Here is a 17,516-nt window from a genome sequence, read left to right on the forward strand (position 1 = left end):
AAATTTTCAAGGAAAAAAAAATTCCAGAAAGTCTCAAAAAGCAAAATTTGAATTTATGACACTGGCAAATATTTATGTAGCATTTTACATTGTATTTGTAACTATTTTCCATAGCATTAGCATTATATTAGATATCATAAGTAATCTAGAGATGATTTAAAGCATATGAGAGAATGTGTATGCTGCTTCTGCTAAGTCACTTCAGTCATGTCCTACTCTGTGCAGCCCCATAGACGGCAGCCCACCAGGCTCCCCCGTCCCTGGGATTCTCCAGACAAGAAGGGTTACATGCAAATACTATGCCATTTTATATAAGGGATGTAAACATCCATAGATTTGCATATCATGGGGATCCTGGAACCAATCTCCCTAAGGTACTGAGGGACAACTGTATTAAGGATATCAATTTCCCACCCAAACCTATTAAGAAGAGCTTAAGAAAGCAACCATCAAGTTGAAGGAGAGGAAGATGAGTCAGCACAGAGAAGAGTGGAATGGTTAAGAGAATTTACCTAGAAGAGATCTTGGGCTGTGGTTACTTCTTCTTTAACTTTTCTGTTTTGATTATCTTTTTACATTTAAAAAAAAGTGAATATATTATTGTTGGATCAAACTTTACCCTCTGGAGCTGTGCTTGGGACCACTCTGACACTGTCTACTCATTACCAGTCAAGGAGAGAGGCTTTGACATAAGGCATAGCTGCAGCACCTTCTGGAAATACTTGGGAAACAGGAAGGCATTAGCATTCCCTAGAATCAGGATCACCACACTGACAGAGAGGAAGAAGGGTATTTCATCTGCCAGGGCCAAGGGCCCATTAATGAACACGGCCACTTCGCAGTTTGGCTGCATGCCACTGACGACACCATGATCCCCAGGGAGCACTGAGGTGAGGTGGATGCATTTGAGGTGAATGCATCTTCCCCAGCAGGACGGGCCTTTGAGCAGGATGGATGGCCAGTACTGCCACAGTGTGCTATAAGTGAGCATCCAGAGTGCAGCCTGTGGGGTTACCAAGGGTATCAACAGATCCAGACCCAGATTGGCCCAGATGAGAGCCAGTGCTGGGGTCCCCCAGCTGCAGGGGGGACCACTATTTCCCTTTGGTGTCCACCCATTGCTACACATCTTCAGCTGAGAAGCTGCAGAACTGGGACAGCTGTAGGAGGGTGCCCGGGGCAGGATGGCTTTGGATCCATTGGAAGCGCAGCTCCAGAGGGCCATGACAGGTCATAGGACCGGGCCTTGGGCACTTGCACCTCGTGGTCTAGTTCCTGGGGACTGCGAGCCCATTTATCCCTGGGCTGTTACTTCCTTCTGCCTCCTTCATCCAGAGAAGTTCATGGTCAAGACAGACTTCTGCTGTCTAGCAGCTCCTTACTTCTGTGTGTAATTTACAAGCAGCAAATAGAACAGAAGCCTATTAGGTGTTACAGGAATTTGAAAGCCAAAGAAACTAGAAACCTGGCAAATGACCATGCTTATTATTAAGAGTCACTGTAGGGGAGGAAAAGTCATTTTCCCTCTAACCTTCTGGTTCTTGGCTGAGACCCTCCTGTAGTAAAAGACAGGTTAATGGGAGAAAACCGGAAGTTTAGCAACATGTGTACTTCCCTGTATACATTTGAGATACCCAGGAAGACTCAGTAACTCCCCCCAAATGACCTGAACCATCACTTAAATACCATCTTAAGCTAAAGACAAAAGAAGATGGGGCTGGGGCAGGTGCACGGGGGACAGAGCAGGGGCAGTCAGATTGGGGAGCTTACCAGGCAAAGCAGAGTGAATAAAGGTATGGTGGGCATATAGATGTAGGTCATTGCCTTCTCCCTTGATTACAGTTCCCAGATATTTAGAATCATTCTCCTTGTCCTGGTACAGAGAGGGAGTGTGTGTATGTGTATGTGTGTGCGTGCTTCATCGTGTCTGACTCTTTGCAACCCCATAAGCAGTAGCCCACCAGCATTCTCTGTCTATGGAATTTTCCATGCAAGAATATTGGAGTGGGTTGCCGTGTCTTCCTCCAGGGGATAATCCTGACCCAGAGACTGAATCCACAACTCTTTCCTCTTCTGCATGGCAGGCAGATTCTTTACCCCTCTGCCACCTGGGAAGCCCATGGAACGGGAGACACCCCTACAAATGGAGCTTTCCCTTATAAATGTAAATATCTCTTCAAAAAGGGTAAATAACTTCTACTTGGTTTTCAGAATTGTTTCTGTATCTGCTGTTTCTTGAAAACAATCAGCTCAAAATAATCCTTATGCCAAAGAGACATATTTTGGGATGGTAAATTCTCCTCCCCTTTACCTCCAAGCTTCCCAGGTGATGCTAGTGGTAAAGAATCCACCTGCCAATGCAGGAGACACAAGAGATGTGGGTTCAATCCCTGGATCAGGAAGATCCCCTGGAGTAGGAAATGGCAACCCACTCCAGTATTCTTGCCTGGAAAATCCCGTGCACAGAGGAGCCTGGCAGGCTATGGTCCAGGGAGTCGCAAAGAGTTGGACGTGACTGAGCACGCATGCTTTACCTCCAAGCAGTGTTAAGACCCCCAAACTGCTCAGCAGGAAACAGGCTGTGAAAATTGAACAATCCCCAAGAAAGACCCACTTCAGATGTGGCCATAATAACCAATAGAAATGAAACTTCCAGAGGACAAAGACAAGGGCCATAGAGTAAAACAGACATGGCGTTCCTTTAAGAGAGGAAAGCTAAAGATTATCAGATGAGCTAATTAAGTGATTTAATCCAATGCCAGGACAAGCAGCTTTTGCATTTCCAAACCAGGACTCAGTAATTGCCATGAACAGATGACTGCTGAGTGGTTCCACTTCTCCCTTTCCATTGGTGTTTCTGTGTTTGTCACCTTGCTCCTACTCCATCCACCATGATGGTGTGGATGGGGCACATCACTATCTTATTTTTTATAGAGTTTTTAGAGATTTCAGGATCACAAGGAAACACATCCGATCCTGACATTGGGGGTCACATATCACTCAGAGGTCCTGGATTTTGAGCTGTATGTAGTTTAGGGGAGGAAAAATCACTTTCCCTCTCTCATTCTAGGTGCTTGGCTGAACATCCACCTCCCTGAATAAAAGACAGATTAGCAGGAGAAAAATAGAAGTTTAATAATATGGATACCTCCTGTAGATATGGATGAGACACAGGAAAACTGAGTAATTCCCTGAAATGGTCCATGCCACCAGCATTTTCAGTTAAAGACAAAAGAAGGATGTTGGGGGAAGAGGGAGGCCAGTTACGGGAGATGACCAGGAAAAGCACAGTAATCATGGGTAAGGTTGTGAGGCAGATCTAAGTTTTTGCCTTCTCCACTAGAAGACTAAAGTTTTAGTCACCTTCCTTTTCCTAGTACAGAGAGGGAAAAACCCTTACAAATGAAGATTTCCCTTATAAATGTAAATATCTCTTACAAAAGAGTAACTTCTCTGTTTTCAGAGCGTCGCCTATCTTTTCCTACTTGAACTTAACTAGCTCAAGATAATCATATTTTGGGGGTAGCAAATGTTGCTCCCCTTCAGTAAAATGGGATTGTACTTGAGAGTTTCCCTTGGCAATGTGTATGTTCCATTAATACATATAGGAAGAAGAGCACTCATAAATGTTCGCATGGCCAGAATAGCAGAATGGGAGAGGCCAGTAGTTCCCCCCACCCCATACCTGTTTGCCATTTCTATTATCATAACAGAAGTTTGAGCTGAGTAGATGGCCACCTAAAATAAAAACTTCATTTCCTAGTCTCCATTGTACTTAGATGTGGTCATGGAACTAAGTTCTGGCCAATGGTTTGTGAGAGGGAGGGGGAATACCAGTTATAGGGGAATTGACATCAGGTGGGTTCATTATTAGTTACCAGGGAAACAAATAGAGGGGCACACCAAAGATGATAAGATAGGGTAAGAACAATCATTAGCTGGGGCCTGGGGCAAGTATCAATACAGAAGAAGGTCAGTCGTGCGTGTAGGGTAGAGGTGAAGCAGGCACAGTGGTCAGCCAGGGGATGTACAGAGAGCAAGAGAACAGCAATCTTGTGTGGCCTGACCAAACAAGCTATTTCATGCTGCACATTATGCTAAGTGTTTTGTATTTATATTCATGTATTTAGTCTTCACATCTTGTTTTCTGGCCGGGCCACATGGCTTGCAGGATCTTAGTTCCCTAACGAGCAATTGAATCCTGCAGTGCAAGCATATAGTCCTAATTACTGGACACCAGGAAGTTCCCATCTTCACAATATTTTCTTTTCTTTTTTTTGGCCATGCCACATGGCATGCAGGATCTTAGATCCCCATCCAGGGATTGAACCCATGCTGCTTGCAGTGGAAGCATGGAGTCTTAACCACGGAACTGCCAGGGAAGTTCCTTCACAACAATTTTGTATAAGAGAATCTGAGGTTTAGCAAATTACCCAAGGTCATGTAACTAGGAAAAGCTTTGCTGCTGCTGCTGCTAAGTCACTTCGAGTTGTGTCCGACTCTGTGTGACCCCATAGACGGCAGCCCACCAGGCTCCACCGTCCCTGGGATTCTCCAGGCAAGAACACTGGAGTGGGTTGCCATTTCCTTCTCCAATGCAGGAAAGTGAAAAGTGAAAGGGAAGTCGCTCAGTCATGTCTGACTCTTCGCAACCCCATGGACTGCAGCCTACCAGGCTCCTCCGTCCATGGGATTTGCCAGGCAAGAGTACTGGAGTGGGGTGCCATTGCTTTCTCCGGGAAAAGCTTTGAGCAGGTTTCAAATCCAAGAGTGACTTCAGTGTCAGTAAATTACATTGCATCTCATGCCACGATAGCAACATTTATAACAATGATAATGCACAATGCTGGAAAGACTGGTTAAGTGGTTTACTCATCCATTACTGTCCAGCTTGCTTTCAGACACCTCACTGCCCTTCTCTTGCCCTCTGTGTCATAGAAAACTATATTTTCCAAGTTCCTTTGTTCTCTGGCTTCAGGGTAGGTTTGCTCAATGGACAATACTTGCAGAAGATTGGAGAGCAAGAAGATGGAAGAGTCCAAAGTATTTATCTCTGTCACTTTTTCTGTTTTCTACAGCATATCTTCCATGAGTCCACCTTTTCCCAAACCATACCTTCCTTGATGATCCCAGCTACTAATGGAGAGTCTGACCAGACAGACTCCATCATAGTTCTATTTCTGTTTAGATGGTCCTGGTTTCTGCCTCTGGTAATACCAGCTCATCCAAGTGTTCCCTCCATGCTTAAGTTTGGCAGAATCTTTCTGCTATTGCCAATCTCTGGGTTATTTCACTTTTGACTTCTTAGCTTCTCTATTACTTATAAAGCCAATTTTCTGCTTTATTTTCCCTCTGTTAAAAGTATTAGAGTGGTTTTCATGACTTTTGCTGAAATGTGACTCATATACAGACAATATACCCCTTTGGGGAATAAGAGCCATAATGATGTTCATACATGCTGATCCAGTTTTCTGTGCTGAAAAATGTTTCCTAAGGAAATAACTGAAGAGAAACAACAACAAAAATGGTACATAGGTGTCCATTTCAGCATTATTTATATTAATAATACAGTATCAGAACATTGGAAACCACCAAAATGTCCAATATTGGAAGAATGGACTAAAAAAATCAGGGTACATAACACAATGGAATAATATGCAGTTGTTATTGTACCAGTCAGCTTTGGTAGATTTTGCTGCAGTAGCAGATAATCCCCAAATCTCAGTGATTTATCACAGTTATTTCTCACTCAGTTACCTATCCTTTGCAATTCAGTTGCAACTCTGCTTCATCCCAGGACCCAGTTGGAAGGACTAGCTCCATATTGGTCTCAAGGCAGTGAAGAAAGAGCGAGGATAGATTAGTACAATAATTTAATAATTTAAGAGCTAAAGCGTATGCTCATATGTGGGATATGTCAGATGCCACTGACCAAAGCAAGTCACATGACCAAGCCTGATATCAGTGGGGCAGACTCCATGTCACTACCGCAGGGAAGCCCACCAGGAACTGGTTCTGTTAGGGATGGACCCAGAGGAAAAGGATAACAAATATTTTCAGAAATAGTAACATCTTCCATGATAATGAAGACTGAAAATAACACAGAAAATGTTTGATATAATGATAGGTAAAGTAAGAATCTACAAAAATACATATACTAAAATCCATTCTAACCTGCTTCATGGGCATATGAAGTTAGACGTCATATGACTAAGTTCTGGTCAATGACACCATCTACCTGGAGATAGTGTTAGATCCCACCGAACTGCCCCATCCCTTTCCACTTCAGATACCAATTCAAAGTCCAGGTTATAACCTATGCTTCTGAATGACTGACTATGAATTGGAAGTTCTCATAATCCCCTCTTTGGGTTTGATTAATTTTGCTAGAATAGATAACAGAATTTAGGGAGACAATTTATTTACTAGACTAACTGTGTACTATAAATGGATATAACTCAGAAACAGCCAGATGGTAAAGATGCCTAGGGCAAGGTATCAGGAAAGGGCACGGGGCTTCTCTACCCTTTCAGGGCACACCATCCTTCCAGAACCTCCATGTGTTTACCAACCTGGAAGCTCTGCCAACCCTGTCCTTTTGGTGTTTTATGGAGACTGAATTAAGTTGGCATGGTTGATGAAATCATTGGATGTTAGTGATTAATTCAACTTCCAGTCCTTCTCCCCTCAGCTCCAAAATCACTGTGGATGGTGTCTGCAGCCATGAAATTAAAAGACATTTGCCCCTTGGAAGAAAAGCTATGACAAACCTAGACAATGTACTAAAAAGCAGAGACGTCCCTTTGCCAACAAAGGTCCATCTAGTCAAAGCTATGGTTTTTCCAGTAGTCATGTATGGATGTAAGAGTTGGACCATAAAGAAGGCTTAGCACCAAAGAACTGATGCTTTTAAATTGTGATCCTGGAGAAAATGCTTGGAGCCCCTTGGACAGCAAGGAGATCAAACCAGTCAATCCTGAGGGAAATCAACCTGAACATTCATTGGAAGGACAGATGCTGAAGCTAAGTTCCAGTACTTTGGGCGCCTGATGTGAAGAGCTGACTCATTGGAAAAGACCCTGCTGCTGGGAAAGATTGAGGGCATGAGGAAAAGGGGGTGACAGAAGATGAGACAGTTGGATAGTATCATCAACTCAATGGACATGAGTTTGAGAAAACTCCAGGAGATAGTGAAGGACAGGGAATCCTGGTGTGCTGCAGTCCATGGGGTCACAAAGAGTCAGACAAGACTGAGTGACTGAAAAACAACACAGGTTGGGGGATGGGACCAAAGCATCCAACTCTCTCATCACTGTTGTTGGTTTCCTTGGGAACCAGCCCTGGTGACTAGGAGCTTCACTTAAGAAATTCCAAGGGTTTTAGAGTTCTGTGCCAAGAATGGGGACAGAGACCACATATATTCCTTATTATAAATTGCATTAAAAAATAAAATTTGAGGACTTCCCGGGGCTTCCCTGGTGACTCTGACAGTAAAGACTCTACCTGCAAGGCAGGAGACCAGAGTTTGATCCCTGGGTCCAAAAGATCCCCTGGAGAAGGGAATGACCACTCACTCTAGTACTCTTGCCTGGAGAATACCATGGACAGAGGAGCCTGGTGGGCTACAGTTCATGGAGTCACAAAAGAGTTGGACACAACTAAGAAACTGACACACACACTGGTGGCTCAGTGGTAAAGAATCTGCCTTGTAGTGCAGGGAACATGGGTTCAGTCCCTGGTCTGGGAAGATTTCACATGCAGCCATGAGTAAGACTCAATACAGCCAAATAAATAAATAATTTTTTAAAAAAATGAACAGACATTAACTAACAAATTTAAAAAATAAAATTTAGGATGTCCCTGGTGGTTCAGTGGTTTAGACTATGAGCTTCCACTATAGGGAGCCTGCGTTTGATCCCTGGCCTGGGAAATTCTGAATGCCATGCAGTGGAGCCAAAAAAAAAAAAAAAAACACCAGAAGCATCAGAAAGAATAAAATCAGTTCAGTTCAGTTCAGTCGCTCAGTCATGTCTGACTCTTTGTGACCCCATGAATCGCAGCATGCCAGGCCTCCCTGTCCATCACCAACTCCTGGAGTTCACCCAAACTCATGTCCATCGAGTTGGTGATGCCATCCAGCCATGTCATCCTCTGTCGTCCCCTTCTCCTCCTGCCCCCAATCCATCCCAGCATCAGAGTCTTTTCCAATGAGTCAACTCTTCGCATGAGGTGGCCAAAGTACTGGAGTTTCAGATTTAGCATCATTACCTCCAAAGAAGAATAAAATATGTAGGAGTAAATTAACAAACAAAATTCAACTGAGTAAAATTGTCTTTATTCAACAATTTATGGGGGATTTCCCTGGCGGTCCAGTGGTTACTCCACACTTCCAAAGCAGGGGGCACGGATTCAATCCCTGATTGGGGAACTAAGATCCAGTATGCTGTGGCATGGCCAAAAGGAAAATGAAAACAAGGCATGCCTTGGGCAGCATCCCATCTAGAAGATAGAAAGGAGCTCCAGAATGCTATAAAAAGTGGAAGACTTACAGGCAGAAGGAGGCAGGACTAGGAAGTTATTCTAGCAAAGAGCTGATTATTTCAAGCCAGGTCACCTTTCTTTGGGGGACAGAAGGGGATCTATCAGATTACCTCACTACTACTGACCAGGTAGTTCTAGATTGACTGGTTTAAGGTTCCATTTCTGAAAGAGATTGAAACTGCAATTTAGATATTAAGTCTCGGTTTGGTGTTGTGAGCTTAGCACAAGTGACTCCATTTTAGGCTTGTTGTTCCCTTTTTAAGAATCACAATATCACAAGAACTCACTGTCATATACCCTGATTTATCATCTCCCAGCTATCACTTCCCAATTTGGTATGCCAATGACCACAGGTCAGAAGATTATACAGTGAGAAGTTAAGGAAGAGTTCCCTCTGATTGGGAACATAGGATTTGAGAGACAATCAGTGATCTTTCTAGGTATGAAAAGGACAAATTCTAAAAAATTCTCCATATAATTTCTCCTTGGTAAAATTAAAATAACAATATAACTGAATATTTATTGTTTCATTTCTAAGAACTGAGCATATATTTACTTATTTTGAGTTTACACATGACCTCTTTCAAGACAATCTCCCCAAATGTCTTCTTCCTGTAACTTTTCTCAATTTTCCCTCTCCCAAACACTTTCTCCAGACCCATAGTTTCTAGGACACCAAAGGCATGAACTATGGCTTCATTTTCTACACTCCATTATGTTTATTGGGCTTCCCTTGTGGCTCAGCTGGTAAAGAATCTGCCTGCAATACGGGAGACCTGGGTTCAATTCCCGGGTTGGGAAGATCCCCTGGAGAAGGGAAAGGCTATCCACTTTAGTATTCTGGCCTGGAGAATTCCATGGACTATATAGTCCATGGGATCACAAAGAGTCAGACATGACAACTGAGCAACTTTCACTATCATTATAGTTACTTGTTGATGTGACATTTTTCTCCAAAAGACTGGAAAATACCTCTAAGCCAGAAACTTTGTCTTCAGTTAAGTTCAGTCCCCCAGTCGTGTCTGACTCTGCGACCCATGGACTGCAGCATGCCAGGCCTCCCTGTCCATCACCAATTCCTGGAGCTTGCTCAAACTCATGTCCATTGAATCGGTGATGCCATCCAACTATCTCATCCTCTGTCATCCCCTTCTCCTGCCTTCAATCTTTCCCAGCATCAGGGTCTTTTCCAGTGAGTCGGTTCTTTATGTCAAGTGGCCAAAGTACTGGAGCTTCAGCTTCAGCATCAGTCCTTCCAATGAATATTCAGGACTGATTTCCTTTACGATGGACTAGTTGGATCTCCTTGCAGTCCAAGGGACTCTCAAGAGTCTTCTCCAACACCACAGTTCAAAAGAATCACTTCTTCGGTGCTCAGCTTTCTTTACTGTCAACTCTCACATCCATACATGACTACTGGAAAAACCATAGCTTTGACTAGACGGACCTTTGTTGGCAAAGTAATGTCTCTGCTTTTTAATATGCTGTCTGTGTTGGTCATAGCTTTTTTTCCAAGGAGCAAGCGTCTTTTAATTTCATGGCTGCAGTCACCATCTGCAGTGATTTTGGAGCCCGAGAAAATAAAGTCTCTCACTGTTACCATTGTTTCTCCATCTATTTGCCATGAAGTGATGGGACCGGATGCCATGATCTTAGTTTTTTGAATGTTGAGTTTTAAGCCAACTTTTTCACTCTTCTCTTTCACTTTCATCAAGAGGCTCTTTAGTTCTTCTTTGCTTTCTGCCATAAGGGTGGTATCATCTGCATATCTGAGGTTACTGATATTTCTCCCAGCAATCTTGATGCCAGCTTGTGCTTCATCCAGCCCAGCATTTCTCATGATGTACTCTGCATATAAGTTAAATAAGCAGGGTGACAATATACAGCTTTGATGTACTCCTTTCCCAATTTGGAACCAGTCTCTTGTTCCATGTCCAGTTCTAACTGTTGCTTCTTGACCTGCATGGAGATTTCTCAGGAGGCAGGTAATTCCCAGCAAGGGACATAGATGTAAGCTGTTGGAAATGGGTAGCTCCAGTAATTCAGGAACGGATACATTGCCCTGAAGATGGGATCTTGGTGGCATCACAGTATTCACTACATATGTTCTGTACCATTGCTGTAATCTTAGTGAGGTCACTCCATATGAAATTCTTCCTAATTTACCTATCCATTCATTCTCTTCTACCTGCCTAGTCAGAAATGGTGTTTTCCTCTCCTGTCTAGGAAGGATGCTGTACATCATTTATCAACCCACTGGATCTGTAGCAAACCTACCTTGCTGGCTTAAATCTATTTGTGATTCTTTCAACCTAATGGTTTGGGAAAGTGAGCTCTCCCAGCCTGTGTATGAGGATTCTCTTACAGCATCATTGAGCTGATCTAGCATGAAGGAAAGTCACAATACATTTATTTTGGAGTAAATATAGAGCATATATTCTATTTGAAATGGACTTTAGGGAAACGAAATTAGAGATAACTTTGTACTGGTTTAGAGAACTGACTCCCTAAGTGTTTTTATTCCTATTATTAATTGACTTTTGACTCCAGACAAGAAAAAGATGATGAGCCAATTTTAATGAGACTCTTTCTTCTGAGAGAAAGGTTATCACTGCTGAGATGACTGCCTTGGTAGAGATGATCCAGTGAGGAACTGACCGCTGGATAGGAGCATTAGTATTTAGAAATGAGGGCTAGCAGAGAAAGGGAGGAATGTGAAAGGATTGATCCTGGTCACCAGCTGAAGTTGCCGAGATTGCTGCATCCAGCTCAGGTCACATCCTGAGACCCAACGCTATTCCTCTGGGTTGTTCCAAAAATAGTCCTGGTGAGTGTAGGTGAGTCATGTTCCAGGAGGAGCACTAACCCACCACCCATCCCCAGATACACAACTGTCAAGTTAGAGAATTTTGAAACAATGAGTACATTCTGCCCTGGGATCAGGGGTAAAAGGGTGGGGGTGATGGGCAACTGGTGTCTCTTCATTCTTTGTCTTTTGCACTTCATTAATAATTTTTCCCCTCTTTAGGTGTCTTGTTATAAAAAGGCTCAGTTTTGTTTCATTGTGGTTATGATAGGAAAAGTAAGCATAGGCTACCTTTAGTTCTTTCGGCAGGCTCAGAAAGCGTTCTGACACCCTCATTATTAGGACGCTGGCCAATACCGAGGGAAGTGCTAAGTGAAGCTTAGGTGGGAAGCAAAGTAGATTATAGGGGAAATTTTAGATTATAAGGAATCCCTTTCTCATTGAGAACCACCAAATCACAAGGTAAAAGTAAATCAAGGGCCTACACAGAAGTGAAAATTAACATTATTTAAATACAGTACTCTTAATACAAATTTGTCTGAAAGTGATTCTGAAAATTCATGCTAGGAGAGGACATATGATCCATGTTGGTGTATGGCAGAAACCAACACAGTATTGTAATTATCCTTCAATTAAAAATAAATTTAAAAAAAATTCATGCTGGGTTTCAGGCATAAAGCTAACTGGAACCAGAGACCTGCCCTTCTCCCAGAGGGGTGGGTTGCACCAGAGCTCAGTTTCCCGTGGGACTTCCTTCTCTCACAGGACTGTCACATCTCTTCAGCCTCAGAGTCCCAGACAATGCATCTAAGCAGCTGGCACCCCAAATCCAGATTTCCTGGCACCCAGCCGCCTATCACCAATGTTTCCTCATAGGCTTGCTCTAAGAGGACGCAGAGCCAGTGATCCTGTCAACAGAATCCAGGCTGGCTCTTCAGGTTCGACAAGGGTTCCCTCTCACTCAGGCACAATTAGCCATTGCTGGCCCAACCCACCACCTGCAGAAACAAACACTGAGCCACATTATGGCACCGTTTCTCAAGGAGACCAGCCAACCACTTGAGCAAATTGATTGCTTTGGATCCCTTCCACATGGGGTGTGTGTGTATGACTGTGGGGCAGAAATTCATTCTTTCCAGAACTGATTCATACTCTCATTATGAGTTTGCCTTTCCTATTCACAGTTCCCCCAGCAGCACCACCATTCAAGAGTTTACAAAACGGTCACCTATTGATGTGGTCTCCCACACCATATTGCTTAAAAGCAATGGACCCATGTTAACTGCAAAGAAGTTGCACATGACCATCAGAATCACTGGTCTCATCACATACCTCAGACAGCCTAATGAAATGACCCATTAAAGGCCCAACTAACTTTTTAGCTTTTAGACCATACTCTGTAGAGTTAGGGTGACTTGGTGAGAGGGAGCCCTTGTTGGTACCATGAATTGCCTCTATTCTTATCACCCTAAGTGACCTTGGGTGAGACCAGAAGAAGTGCTGCCAGCTGAGCCCAACCCAAATTGCAAATCTATTGCATAATGAGCAAATAAAATGGTTATTATTCTAGGCTATTATGTTTTAGAGTGCTTTGGTTACGTGGCAATAGTTTATTAATTCAACAAATGAAGCCAAAAATATCTTAAATGATACACGTCTCTGAAACAACTGAAGAGGATATATTACAAATTCTATCACATTCTTTTTTAAAATTAGTTTTTATTGGAGTATAGTTGCTTTACAATGTTGTGTTGCATTCTGGTGTGCAGCAAAGTGAATCAGTAGGCTGGGTCTTTGTTGCTATGTGTGAGCTTTTTCAAGTTTCAGCAAGCAGAGGCTACTCTCTAGCTGTGGTGTGTGGACTTCTCCTTGCAGTGGCTTCTCTTATTGTAGAGCATGGGCTCTAGAAAGCGGGCTCAGTAGTTGTGGCACACAGGCTTATTTGCTCTGCAGCATGTGAGATCTTCCCAGTTCAGTTCAGTCGCTCAGTCGTGTCCAACTCTTTGCAACCCCATGGACTGCAGTACTCCAGGCCTCCCTGTCCATCACCAACTCCCAGAATTTAGTCAAACTCATGTCCATTGAGTCGGTGGTGCTATCCAACCATCTCATCCTCTGTCATCCCTTCTCCTCCTGCCTTCAATCTTTCTCAGCATTAGGGTCTTTTCCAATGAGTCAGTTCTTCGCATCAGGTGGCCAAAGTATTGGAGTTTCAGCTTCAGCATCAGTCCTTCCAATGAATATTCAGGACTGATTTCCTTGAGGATGGACTGGTTGGATCTCCTTGCAGTCCAAGGGACTCTCAAGAGTTTTCTCCAACACCACAGTTCAAAAGCATCAATTCTTCGGCGTTCAGCTTTCTTTACTGTCCAACTCTCACATCCATACATGACTACTGGAAAAACCATAGCTTTGACTAAATGGACCTTTGTTAGCAAAGTAATGTCTCTGCTTTTAATATGCTATCTAGGTTGGTCATAACTTTTCTTCCAAGGAGCAAGCGTCTTTCAATTTCATGGCTGCAGTCACCGCCTGCAGTGATTTGGAGCCCAAGAAAATAAAGTCTGTCACTGTTTCCATTGTTTCCCCATCTATTTGCCATGAAGTGATGGGACAAGATGCCATGATCATAGTTTTCTGAACGTTGAGTTTTAAGCCAACTTTTTCACTCTTCTCTCACTTTCATCAAGAAGCTCTTTAGTTCTTCTTCACTTTCTGCCATAAGGGTGGTGTCACCTGCATCTCTGAGGTTACTGATACTTCTCCCGGCAACCTTGATTCCAGCTTGTGCTTCTTCCAGCCCGGCATTTCGTATGATGTATTCTGCATATAAATTAAATAAGCAGGGTGACAATACACAGCCTTGACATACTCCTTTCCCGATTTGGAACCAGTCTGTTGTTCCATGTCCAGTTCTAATTGTTGCTTCTAGTAAAGTGTGGGATCTTCCCAGACCAGGGATCAAACCTGTGTCCCCCACATTGACAGGCAGATTCTTAACCATGGAGCACCAGAGAAATGCCTGTCCACTCTTTTTTAGATTTCATTCCCATTTAGGTCACTACAGAGCACTGAGTAGAGTTCCCCTTGCTATACAGTAGGTTCTCATTCTCTGCTTAGTCACTTAGTTGTGTGCAACCCTTTGTGACCCTATGGACTGTAGCCTGCCAGGCTCCTCTGTCCATGGGATTCTCCAGGCAAGATTGCTGTAGTGGGTTGCCATTCCTTCTCCAGGGGATCTTCCTGACTCAGAAATTGAACCCGGGTCTCCTCTATTGCAGGTGGATTCTTTATCATCTGAGCCACCAGGGAATAGTTACCTATTTTATACAGAGTAGTGCATATATGTCATTCTCAGTCTCCCAATTCATTCTGCTTTCCCTCTTGGTAACCATACATTTGTTTTCCATATCTGTGACTCTATTCCTACCCTGCAAATAAGTTCACTTGTACCATTTTTCTAGCTTCCATATAACAAGCAATCTTATATGATATTTGTTTTTCTTCCTCTGACTTACTTCAGTCTGTATGACAATCTCTAGGTATACCCACGTTTCTGCAAATGGCACTATTTCTTTCATTTTTATGTCTGAGTAATACTCCATTGTATATATGTACCACATTTGTATCCATTCCTCTGTCGATGGACATTTAGATTGCTTCCTGCTGCTGCTGCTAAGTTGCTTCGGTGGTGTCCGACTCTTTGCAACCCTGTGGACCATATCCCGCTAGGGTCCTCTGTCCATGGGATTCTCCAGGCAAGAATACTGGAGTAGGTTGCCATGCCCTTCTCCAGGTTAGGTTCCTTCCGTGTCCTGGCTATTGTAAATACTGCTACAATGAACACTGGGGAGAGAGCTTCTAGGCCCTTCCCTAAAGGCTCATCAAGAGGTGGCAAAACTGGTTCTGTGACTATGTATAACTTAAACACTTCCTGTAGCTTAAATGAGAGAAGACTAGAAGGGAAATTTTTATTAGTTATCACCTTTGAGAGTGTTGTATATTTTCTCTCCCAATGGGGAAGGCAAAGGTAAGCAAGGGGACTTCTGAGAGCTGAGCAAGGAATGTCTTCAAGATGTATCATTGTCCAACTGCTTGGTTACTGAACTGCAGCTGTTAGTACCTATCTAGAGGGAATCTAGAGAGAATTTTAGGGCGAGTCAACCACTATCTTTGGGGTTTGGAGACCTGTGGCAACATAGACAATACTGCCTGCTTCTTGCCAGAAGAATTCTGAAGGCTGGAAGCTTGCTGAGCAGCAGTGACAGGGTGCCACGTCTGTTGTTCAGCATGGCCAGGATATGTGAGTTTCTCACAGATCTAGTGACTTGCACAGAAAGCAAAAAAGGTTGAGCCTCTTGCTTGTGCCCTGCCAGTGGATGAGGGGATACCGGAAGTAAGAAGTTGGGGGTATTCTACAGGAGGCAGGAAGTGAGAAATTAGAAAAGCTTGATTCATATCAAAGAACCAAGCCACAAGGAAGGTGCTGAAGAATCATACTCACCCACTGAGAGAGCCAGCATTTGGATGCCTGTCACATAAAAGAAATTGACAGCCTAGAGAGGACTTAAAATAGCATCAAAAAGTAAAAGAGACAAGGGGCTGAGGAGAGAGAGGCCAAATAGAAGAAAGAGCATCATTTATGTCCTCGAATGTGCTATCACATCTTCTCAGTGGGAGCCTAAGAAGAACCCCCAAATGAAACAGAGAAAGAGCTAATTTTAGACATCTGTCATGTCCAGAGAGGATAAAGCTATCCTATGATTGTACCTGTAAAGCAATAATTTACCATCTTCATTGCCACTCTCTTCCCTAGAAAAGGCTGTGGTTAGCAAAACAAGGGGAGAAATAGAAGCCTAAGGAACAGAAAGATAAGGCTTATACCTGCTTCTTTGACTTTAAGCTCCCCTCTGAGGGCAGGACTGAACTGGAGAGAGAAGAAACAATTTTAAATCAAGGTCTGAGTTTTGATCATTTTATGGAACTGTTGGTTGTGTTCCCAAACTTTTTTCTAAAGTCGTAAGACTGCTTAGAATAAGACCCCATTTTCCAATCTACCCTGCATATAGATAAAATAACATGGTTAAGTGATGGTAATAACCCATGGTAGTGGCCTTAAAGGAAATGGGGATGCCTTCCTTTTCCTAATGACTAGAATGTCATGTGGTGCTCAGCCATACTGGACCAAATATACCAGGATGGCAAGTCTAGGGATGGTGAAGAAACAGGATAGAAGGGAACTAACTCTTGCTCAGGGCTTCCCAGATGGCGCTAGTGCTAAAGAACCCACCTGCCAATGCAGGAGACATAAGAGATCCCTGGGTTTGATCCCTGGGTTGAGAAGATCCCCTGGAAGAGGGCATGGCAACCCACTCCAGTATTCTTGCCTGGAAAATTCCATGGACAGAGGAGCCTGGTGGCCCAAGTCCATAGAGTCTCAAAGAGTTGGACACAACTGAAGTGACTTAGCATGCAACTCTTGCTTACTTTGTGGGACAGAGCAGCTATATTAGTCCACTTATGACATGTAATAAACAAAAGCCTCAGTGCTGTACTACAATACAGGTTTATTGCTCACTCATGGTTTTGTGAGTTGGCTGAGGCAGTTCTGTTTGGTATGAATCCTTGAACTTGAAGCAGGTTTGCTACAAATGTTTTAACACACTGGTTCCCACTATGTGTGGGTGTGTGACCTGACTGAATGGCCCCCCTTCTGACCACACCCAGCTTCCAAAATAAGTGGTTCTCAACACTGCAGCTGCTCTGCTTCAGAACGTGGATCAGGTTCAGTTTGGCACTATGTGTCTTATTCTCATTCCCAGGCTGCAAGGAGACTGGAAGCTCTCAGGACAGTAGCTCCTTCCCATAGCAGCAGTTGGAAAGCAGTTTGCCGTTTTCCCACTTGCAGACACAGCATCTCAAGCCTCCCTCAGAGATTCCAGCATCGGGAGATGCTGCTTCCAGCTCAGAGGTTTCAGCTCCACAATGCCCCTGGTCTAAATATCCAAGTTTTAATGACTGGAATAATCCTAACCGCTTTCCTTGGTTCCACCAGCTCTAGGCATCGGAGCTGCTTCACGCAGTTGCTACGTCAACAATATAAGAGTTCTCTTGCCTTTTCAGTCATCTAATGATCAAGTCTTTAAATTCTCTCCGTGAAAATATTCGG

The 17,516-nt window shown here is 43.5% G+C and overlaps 1 pseudogene; it reads right to left on the reverse strand.

Moving 5' to 3' along the window:
- Positions 1-615: 615 nt before the first annotated feature.
- Positions 616-2,914, reverse strand: LOC112445023 (tRNA 2'-phosphotransferase 1-like; annotated as a pseudogene).
- Between the last annotated feature and the right edge of the window lie 14,602 nt (positions 2,915-17,516).

This window comes from Bos taurus, chromosome X (genome assembly GCF_002263795.3).
Source record: "Bos taurus isolate L1 Dominette 01449 registration number 42190680 breed Hereford chromosome X, ARS-UCD2.0, whole genome shotgun sequence".
Lineage (NCBI taxonomy): Eukaryota > Metazoa > Chordata > Mammalia > Artiodactyla > Bovidae > Bos > Bos taurus.